The sequence below is a fragment of the Lipotes vexillifer genome, unplaced genomic scaffold (genome assembly GCF_000442215.2).
Source record: "Lipotes vexillifer unplaced genomic scaffold, Lipotes_vexillifer_v1.1 scaffold128, whole genome shotgun sequence".
Taxonomy (NCBI): Eukaryota; Metazoa; Chordata; class Mammalia; order Artiodactyla; family Lipotidae; genus Lipotes; species Lipotes vexillifer.
In genome coordinates, this window is record NW_006797837.1 from 1,306,115 (window position 1) to 1,316,589 (window position 10,475).

Below are 10,475 nucleotides of genomic sequence, written 5' to 3' on the forward strand. Positions count from 1 at the left end.
TATGACAGAGCTGATAGCTGCAACATTAACAATATGGCTACAAAGCTTCAGTGGAACCATGGAGTCTTAACCACTGGAGTCTCAACCACTGGACTGCCAGGGAAGTCCCTACATCTTAAAAGCGTAATTTTAAACGTATTATGGAGTTGGCAAAAACTTAAGGAATCCAAAGAGGACAAATATGAACTAAAAAGGGGAATCCTAGGAGATAAGTGACAAATGGAGCTGAGAGTATCTGCTGAATCTGTGGAACCTATTTTGACAGCAGGACAGGACAAGGGAAGAGCAGGTAAAGTTGAAGGGATGATACTAGGAGAAAATTCTTACACAGGACACAAGAGTCAAAGCTGGGGACCCGGACTTCCGGGAAGATGGCGGAAGAGTAAGACGTGGGGATCACCTTCCTCCCCACAGATACACCAGAAATACATCTACACATGGAACAACTCCTACGGAACACTTACTGAACGCTGGCAGAAGACCTCAGACCTCCCAAAAGGCAAGAAACCTCCCACGTACCTGGGTAGGGCAAAAGAAAAAAGAATAAACAGAGACAAAAGGATAGGGACGGGTCCTGCGCCAGTGGGAGGGAGGTGTGAAGGAGGAAAAGTGTCCACACACTAGGAAGCCCCTTCGTGGGCGGAGACTGTGGGTGGCGGAGGTAGGGAGCTTCAGAGCCGCAGATGAGAGCACAGCAACAGGGGTGCGGCAGGCAAAGCGGAGAGATTCCCGCACAGAGGATCAGGGCCGACTGGCACTCACCAGCCCGAGAGGCTTGTCTGCTCCCCCACCGGAGCGAGGAGGGCACTGGTCGGAGCGCAGGGAGAGGACTGGGGTTGGCGGCGTGAACACAGCCTGCAGGGGGTTAGTGCGCCACGGCTGGCCGGGAGGGAGTCCGGGGAAAAGTCTGGAGCTGCCGAAGAGGCAAGAGACTTTTTCTTGCCTCTTTGTTTCCTGGGGCGCGAGGAGAGGATTAAGAACGCTGCTTAAAGGAGCTCCAGAGACGGGCGTGAGCCGCGGCTAAAAGCGCGGACCCCAGAGACAGACATGAGACGCTAAGGCTGCTGCTGCCGCCACCAAGAAGCCTGTGTGCGAACACAGGTCACTATCCACACCCCCCTTCCTGGGAGCCTGTGCAGCCCGCCACAGCCAGGGTCCCGGGGCCCAGGGACAACTCCCCCGGGAGAACGCACGGTGCGCCTCAGGCTGATGCAAGGTCACGCTGGCCTCTGCCGCCGCAGGCTCGCCCTGCACTTCGTGAACCTCCCTACCCCCGGCCTGAGTGAGCCAGAGCCTCCAAATCAGCAGCTCCTTTAACCCCATCCTGTCTGAGCAAAGAACAGACGCCCTCCGGCGACCTACATGCAGAGGCGGGGCCAAATCCAAAGCTGAGCCCCTGGGAGCTGTGAGAACAAAGAAGAGAAAGGGAAGTCTCTCCCAGCAGCCTCAGAAGCAGCGGATTAAAGCTCCACAATCAACTTGATGTACCCTGCATCTGTTGAATACATGAATAGACAACGAATCATCCCAAATTAAGGAGGTGGACTTTGAGAGCAAGATTTATTATTCTTTCCCCTTTTCCTTTTTTTTGTGTGTATGTGTATGCTTCTGTGTGAGATTTTGTCTGTATAGCTTTGCTTCCACCATTTGTTCCAGGGTTCTATCCATCCGTTTTTTTGTTTTTTGGGTTTTTTCTACTTAATAATTATTTTTTTTATTTTAATAACTTTATTATATTTTATCTTACTTTACTTTATTTTACTTTATCTTCTTTCTTTCTTTTTTTTTCTTCCTTCCCTCCTTCCTTCCTTGCTCCCTCCCTCCCTCCCTCCCTCCTTTCTTTCTACTTCCACTAATTCTTTCTTTCTACTTTTTCTCCCTTTTCTTCTGAGCCGTGTGGATGAAAGGCTCTTGGTGCTGCAGCCAGGAGTTATTGCTGTGCCTCTGAGGTGGGAGAGCCAACTTCAGGACATTGGTCCACAAGAGACCTCCCAACTGTACATAATATCAAACGGCGAAAATCTCTCAGACATCTCCATCTCAACACCAACACCCAGCTTCACTCAACGACCAGCAAGCTACAGTGCTGGACATCCTATTCCAAACAACTAGCAAGACAGAAACACAACCCCAACCATTAGCAGAGAGTCTGCCCAAAATCATAATAAGTTGACAGACACCCCAAAACACACCACCAGACGTGGACCTGCCCACCAGAAAGACAAGATCCAGACTCATCCACCAGAACACAGGCACTAGTCCCCTCTACCACGAAGCCTACACAACCCACTGAACCAACCTTAGCCACTGGGGACAGACACCAAAAACAACAGGAACTACAAACCTGCAGCCTGCAAAAAGGAGACCCCAAACACAGTAAGATAAGCAAAATGAGAAGACAGAAAAACACACAGCAGATGAAGGAGCAAGATAAAAACACACCAGACAAAACTTCCCTAATATGGGAAAGGAAATCGTTAATCAAGTCCAGGAAGCACAGAGAGTCCCATACAGGATAAATTCAAGGAGAAATACGCCAAGACACATATTAATCAAACTGTCAAAAACTAAATACAAAGAAAGCATATTAAAAGCAGCAAGGGAAAAACAACAAATAACACACAAGGGAATCCCCATAAGGTTAACAGCTGATCTCTCAGCAGAAACTCTACAAGCCAGAAGGGAGTGGCAGGACATACTGAAAGTGATGAAGGAGAAAAACCTGCAACCAAGATTACTCTACCCAGCAAGGATCTCATTCAGATTTGATGGAGAAATTAAAACCTTTACAGACAAGCAAAAGCTGAGAGAGTTCAGCACCACCAAACCAGCTTTACAACAAATGCTAAAGGAACTTCTCTAGACAAAAACACAAGAGAAGGAAAAGTCCTATAATAACGAACCCAAAACAATTTAGAAAATGGGAATAGGAACATACATATCGATAATTACCTTAAATGTAAATGGACTAAATGCTCCCACCAAAAGACACAGATTGGCTGAATGGATACAAAAACAAGACCCATATATATGCTGTCTACAAGAGACCCACTTCAGACCTAGAGACACATACAGACTGAAAGTAAGGGGATGGAAAAAGATATTCCATGCAAATGGAAACCAAAAGAAAGCTGGAGTAGCAATTCTCATATCAGACAAAATAGACTTTAAAATAAGGACTATCAGAAGAGACAAAGAAGGACACTACATAATGATTAAGGGATCGATCCAAGAAGAAGATATAACAATTGTAAATATTTATGCACCCAACATAGGAGCACCTCAATACATAAGGCAAAAACTAGCAGCCATAAAAGGGGAAATCGACAGTAACACATTCATAGTGGGGGACTTCAACACCCCACTTTCACCAATGGACAGATCATCCAAAATGAAAATAAATAAGGAAACACAAGCTTTAAATGATACATTAAACAAGGTGGACTTAATTGATATTTATAGGACACTCCATCCAAAAACAACAGAATACACATTTTTCTCAAGTGCTCATGGAACATTCTCCAGGATAGATCATATCTTGGGTCACAAATCAAGCCTTGGTAAATTTAAGAAAATTGAAATTGTATCAAGTATCTTTTCCGACCACAACGCCATGAGACTAGATATCAATTATAGGAAAAGAGCTGTAAAAAATACAAACACATGGAGGCTAAACAATACACTACTTAATAACGAAGTGATCACTGAGGACATCAAAGAGGAAATAAAAAAATACCTAGAAACAAATGACAATGGAGACACGACAACTCAAAATCTATGGGACGCAGCAAAAGCAGTTCTAAGAGAGAAGTTTATAGCAATACAATCCTACCTTAAGAAACAGGAAACATCTCGAATAAACAACCTAACCTTGCACCTAAAGCAATTAGAGAAAGAAGAACAAAAAACCCCCAAAGTTAGCAGAAGGAAAGAAATCATAAAGATCAGATCAGAAATAAATGAAAAAGAAATGAAGGAAACGATAGCAAAGATCAATAAAACTAAAAGCTGGTTCTTTGAGAAGATAAACAAAATAGATAAACCATTAGCCAGACTCATCAAGAAAAAAAGGGAGAAGACTCAAATCAATAGAATTAGAAATGAAAAAGGAGAAGTAACAACTGACACTGCAGAAATACAAAAAATCATGAGGGATTACTACAAGCAACTCTATGCCAATAAAATGGACAATCTGGAAGAAATGGACAAATTCTTAGAAATGCACAAACTACCAAGACTGAATCAGGAAGAAATAGAAAATATGAACAGACCAATCACAAACACTGAAATTCAAACTGTGATTAAAAATCTTCCAAAAAACTACTAGAGCTAATCAATGAATTTGGTAAAGTAGCAGGATACAAAATTAATGCACAGAAATCTCTGGCATTCCTATATACTAATGATGAAAAATCTGAAAGTGAAATCAAGAAAACACTCCCATTTACCATTGCAACAAAAAGAATAAAATATCTAGGAATAAACCTACCTAAGGAGACAAAAGACCTGTATGCAGAAAATTATAAGACACTGATGAAAGAAATTAAAGATGATACAAACAGATGGAGAGATATACCATGTTCTTGGATTGGAAGAATCAACATTGTGAAAATGACTCTACTTCCCAAAGCAATCTATAGATTCAATGCAATCCCTATCAAACTACCACTGGCATTTTTCACAGAACTAGAACAAAAAATTTCACAATTTGTATGGAAACACAAAAGACCCCGAATAGCCAAAGCAATCTTGAGAACAAAAAATGGAGCTGGAGGAATCAGGCTGCCTGACTTCAGACTATACTACAAAGCTACAGTAATCAAGACAGTATGGTACTGGCACAAAAACAGAAAGATAGATCAATGGAATAGGATAGAAAGCCCAGAGATAAACCCATGCACATATGGTCACCTTATCTTTGATAAAGGTGGCAGGAATATACAGTGGAGAAAGGACAGCCTCTTCAATAAGTGGTGCTGGGAAAACTGGACAGGTACATGTAAAAGTATGAGATTAGATCACTCCCTAACACCATACACAAAAATAAGCTCAAAATGGATTAAAGACCTAAATGTAAGGCCAGAAACTATCAAACTCTTAGAGGAAAACATAGGCAGGACACTCTATGACATAAATCACAGCAAGGTCCTTTTTGACCCGCCTCCTAGAGAAATGGAAATAAAAACAAAAATAAACAAATGGGACCTAATGAAACTTCAAAGCTTTTGCACAGCAAAAGAAATCATAAACAAGACCAAAAGACAACCCTCAGAGTGGGAAGAAATATTTTCAAATGAAGCAACTGACAAAGGATTAATCTCCAAAATTTATAAGCAGCTCATGCAGCTTAATAACAAAAAAACAAACAACCCAATCCAAAAATGGGCAGAAGACCTAAATAGACATTTCTCCAAAGAAGATATACAGACTGCCAACAAACACATGAAAGAATGCTCAACTTCACTAATCATTAGAGAAATGCAAATCAAAACTACAATGAGATATCATCTCACGCCAGTCAGAATGGCCATCATCAAAAAATCTAGAAACAATAAATGCTGGAGAGGGTGTGGAGAAAAGGGAACCCTCTTACACTGTTGGTGGGAATGTAAATTGATACAGCCACTGTGGAGAACAGTATGGAGGTTCCTAAAAAAACTACAAATAGAACTACCGTATGACCCAGCAATCCCACTACTAGGCATATACCCTGAGAAAAACATCATTCAAAAAGAATCATGTACCAAAATATTCATTGCAGCTCTATTTACAATAGCCCAGAGATGGAAACAACCTAAGTTTCCATCATCAGATGAATGGATAAAGAAGATGTGGCACATATATACAATGGAATATTACTCAGCCATAAAAAGAAACGAAATTGAGCTATGTGTAATGAGGTGGATAGACCTAGAGTCTGTCATACAGAGTGAAGTAAGTCAGAAAGAGAGAGACAAATACCATAAGGTAACACATATATATGGAATTTAAGAAAAAAATGTCATGAAGAACCTAGGGGCGAAACAGGAAAAAAGACACAGACTTACTAGAGAATGGACTTGAGGATATGGGGAAGGGGAAGGGTAAACTGTGACAAAGCGAGAGAGTGGCATGGACATATATACACTAACAAACGTGAGGTAGATAGCTAGTGGGAAGCAGCCACATAGCACAGGGAGATCAGCTCGGTGCTTTGTGACCGCCTGGAGAGGTGGGATATGGAGGGTGGGAGGGAGGGAGACGCAAGCGGGAAGAGAGATGGGAACATATGTATATATATAACTGACTCATTTTGTTGTGAAGATGAAACTAACATACCATTGTAAAGCAATTATACTCCAATAAAGATGTTAAAATAAAATTAAAAAAAAAAAAAGCTGGGGACCCCACAGGCTGCATCCTTGATGTAAAGATTAACTAGAAAAAATGTTCTGTACAAGCAAAGAAAGCAAGAAAAACATGCACAGAATTTGGGGGAAAGAACAGACCAAAGAATAGATGTTTAGAGGGATTTTATTTGGAGGTTTTAAGGTTTCTAGGAGGAGTGAAGAAAGATTATATAATACAAATTCAGAATCAAATTAAACTTGGGTTCCACTCCTAACTAGAAGACAATGGATCATGCATTCCATTTTCTGAAAGAAAATAACTCCCATCTAGAATTCTATATGCAGCCAAAGCATCAATCAACTGTGAAGATAGGATAAAGACTCACAGATATGAAAAGTCTGAAAACCCACCGTTAAAACACCCTTTCTCAAAGAGCTACTGGAGAATGTGCTCCAAAAAACAAGAGTCAGTAGAGAGATAAGAAGATATGAAACACAAGAATTAGGGAACCCAAGAAGCTGGTGAGAGGAAGGCTGTGGATGGAAGACACAGGACTTCAGCTGCAGCAAGGCTTAGAGGGCAGCCACGCCACAGTGGAGCAGAAGGAGAGGGCACACGAGAAGCCACCAAGAATCAATAACAACTACAGAATACTGAAAAACAACTTTCAGTTCTGTTAGTTCTGGAATTAGTGATGGTTATAGAGAAATCAAAACATGTAGCAACAGGGGACTTCCCTGGTGGCACAGTGATTAAGAAGACACCTGCCAATGCAGGGGACACGGGTTCAAGCCCTGGTCCGGGAAGATCCCACATGCCATGGAGCAACTAAGCCTGTGCACCACAACTACTGAGCCTGCACTCTAAAGCCCGTAAGCCACAACTACTGAGCCTGTGTGCCACAACTACTGAAGCCCATGCACCTAGAGCCCATGCTCCATAACAAGAGAAGCCACTGCAATGAGAAGCCTGCACACCACAACGAAGAGTAGCCCCCACTTGCCACAACTAGAGAAAGCCTGTGTGTGGCAACAAAGACCCAATGCAGCCAAAAATACAATATAAATAAATAAATTTATTTTTTAAAATGCAGCAATAATATTAAGGAGAATAAATGCATAAGAATGAAAATATAATAATCTAGTATATAGGGCAGATACACAAATATGTACACAGTTACAATAATGACAATGAATAATGGTCCAACCAGAAAGTGTGATACAACCATACAAGAGGAAGGGAAGTGATGGTGTGTGTGTGTGTGTGTGTGTGTGTGTGTGTGTGTGATTTTGAAATTTTAAAAAAATCAATAGCTGGAAGGGACTATTATTTAAGAATATAAATGAAAAAGGTAAAAGAATTAAAAGTGGCTGCCTTGGGAAAATAAGAATTAGATAGAAATAGACAAGAATTGTACAGTGTTTAATTATAAGCCTCTAAGTACTATTTGAAGTTTTATATGTACAAGTGTTACTTTTGATTTTAAAAATATTTTTTAAATGTTAAAAACTATGAGTGGTATCAGCAAAAATGCCAGAGTAGGTAACTCCAAGGGCTTGTTCCCCCACAGACACACCTAAAAATTAAGCAAAAACCAACAGATGTCATTTTGTCAGAACTCTGAGAATTAGTCAAAGGCTTACAAAAACCAAGTAAACACAGAACCAAGAAAAAGTAAAATTAAAGTCAGGTATATAGGTTAAATACAAAAGTCAGTATTACTGTAACTTTTGTTTATAATTCCTTTTTCCCTATATGATTTAAAAGATAAACGCATAAAATAACTAACGCATAAAATAATAAATCCATGTTAATGGGCACACAACATGTAAACTCATAATTTGTGACAACAATAACATAGAGGAGATGTGACAGAGCTGAATAGGAGCACAGTTTTTGTATATAAAGGTGATATTAATTCAAATGGAGTGGTGTAAGTCAAAGAGGTTAACTGCAATCCCCAGGGTGACTACCAAAAAATAACTTAAAAATGTACAGAAATGAAAATGAGAAAGGAATCAAATTGGTACACCACACAAAAAAAACAATAAAACACAAAAGGTGGCAGTAATGGAAAAATTAAGGAACAAAAAGATGTAAAATATATAGAAAGTATAATTAAATGACAAGCGTTTGCTTATCAGTAATTATTATAAGTGAAAACGGGTTAAACTCTCCAATTAAAAGGCAGAGACAAGTAGAATGGATCAAAACAAAGAAGGAAGGGAACCAACTCCACTTTGTCTACAAGAGACTCACATTAGCTACAAAGATAAAAACAGGTTGAAAGTCAAAGGATAGAAAAAGATATTCCAGGGAATTCACTGGTGGTCCAGTGGTTAGGACTCTGTGCTTCCACTGTAGGGGGCCTGGGTTTGATCCCTGGTTGGAGAACTAAGATCCTGCAAGCCACGTGGCACAGCCAAAATAAAAACATAAAAAAAAAGAAAGAAAAAGATATGCCATGCAAATAATAACCAAAAGAGAGCAAGGGTAGCTATACTAACATCAGACAAAATAGACTTTAAGCCAAGAATTGTTACAAGAGACAAAGGATATTATATATTGATAAAAGTATTAACCCACCAAGAAGACTTAATGATTATAAACATATATGGACCTAACAGAGCCCGAAACATATGAAGTAAAAATTGACAAACTGAAGGGAGAAAAGATAATTCTACAACAGCTGGAAACTTCAATATCCCACTTTCAATAATGGATAGAACAACTGGATAGAAGATCAATAAGGAAATAGAGGACTGGGACAACACTATAATCCAATAGACCTAACAGATATATACAGAACATTCCACCCCAAAACAGGAGACTACACATTTTTCTCAAGTGCAAATGGAATATTCTCCAGGACAGACCATACATTAGGCCACAAAACAAGATTAAAAATCAACCAAAGTATCTTCTCTGATGACTGTGGAATTCAATAGCTCCTAATGGAATAAAATACGTAAGAAAAAATTTAACCAAGGTAAAACAGTTGGACACTGAAAACTCAAAATATTGCTGAAGGGAACTAAAGACCACATAAATAAATGGAAAGACAGCCCGTGTTTATGGACTGAAAGACTTTATACTGTTAGGATGACAATACTATCCAAAGTGATCTACAAACTCAATACAGTCCCTATCAAAAGCCCAAACAATGTGTTTTGCAGAAATGGAAAGACTGCTTCTCAAATTCATATGGAATTGCAAGGAACCCAAAATAACCAAAACAACACTGAAAAAGAACAAAGTAGGAGGACTCCTGATGTCAAAACTTAACTACAAATCTACAGTGTGGTATTGACCTAAGGAGAGACATATAGATCAGTGGAACAGAATCCAGAAATAAACCCACACATCTGTGGACAATGGACTTTTGACAAGGGTGCTATCCATTCAGTCGAGAAAGAATCGTCTTTTCAACAAATGGTGCTGGGACAAATGGATTTACACATGCCAAAGAATAAAACTGGACCCTGACCTCACACCATACACAAACGTTAACTCAAAATGAAGCAAAGACCGAAATATAAGAACTAAAACTATAATATTCTTAGAAGAAAACATAGAAATAACTCTTCATCACCTTGGATTTGGCAATGGATTTATATATATGACCCCTACAGCATGAGCGACAAAAGAAAATATGGACAAACTGATCTTCATGGAAATTAATAACTTTAGTGCATCAAAAGACATGACCAAGAAAGTGAAAAGGAAGTCTATATGGGAGGAAATATTTGCAAGTTATATATCTGGTAAGAGATAAACAAAAAGGACCTACTGCATGGCACAGAGAACTATATTCAATATCTTGTAATAACTATAAGTGGAAAAGAATCTGAAAAAGAATATATATACACATATGCGTGTATATATATAAATGTGTGTGCATATATAACTGAATCACTTTCCTGTACACCTGAAACTAACACAGCATTGTAAATAAACTATACTTCAATAAAAATTTTTAAAAATAAAAAACAAAAATTTAAAAACCCTCAAGGAGACATCACTTCACACTCACTAGAACAGCTACAATTAAGAAAAAAAAAAGTGTTGACAAGGATGTGGAGAAATTGGAAGCCTTGTACATTGCTGGCAGGGATGCAAAAAGGGGCAGCCTTGGGGGCTTCCTC

At 39.5% G+C, this 10,475-nt stretch overlaps 1 protein-coding gene across 1 annotated transcript in view; it reads right to left on the reverse strand.

Annotated features, from left to right (window-relative positions):
- Positions 1–10,475, reverse strand: part of LOC103068508 (S-adenosyl-L-methionine-dependent tRNA 4-demethylwyosine synthase) — a 152,488-nt gene that overhangs the window by 139,471 nt on the left and 2,542 nt on the right. The gene's annotated exons all lie outside the window — the stretch shown is intronic.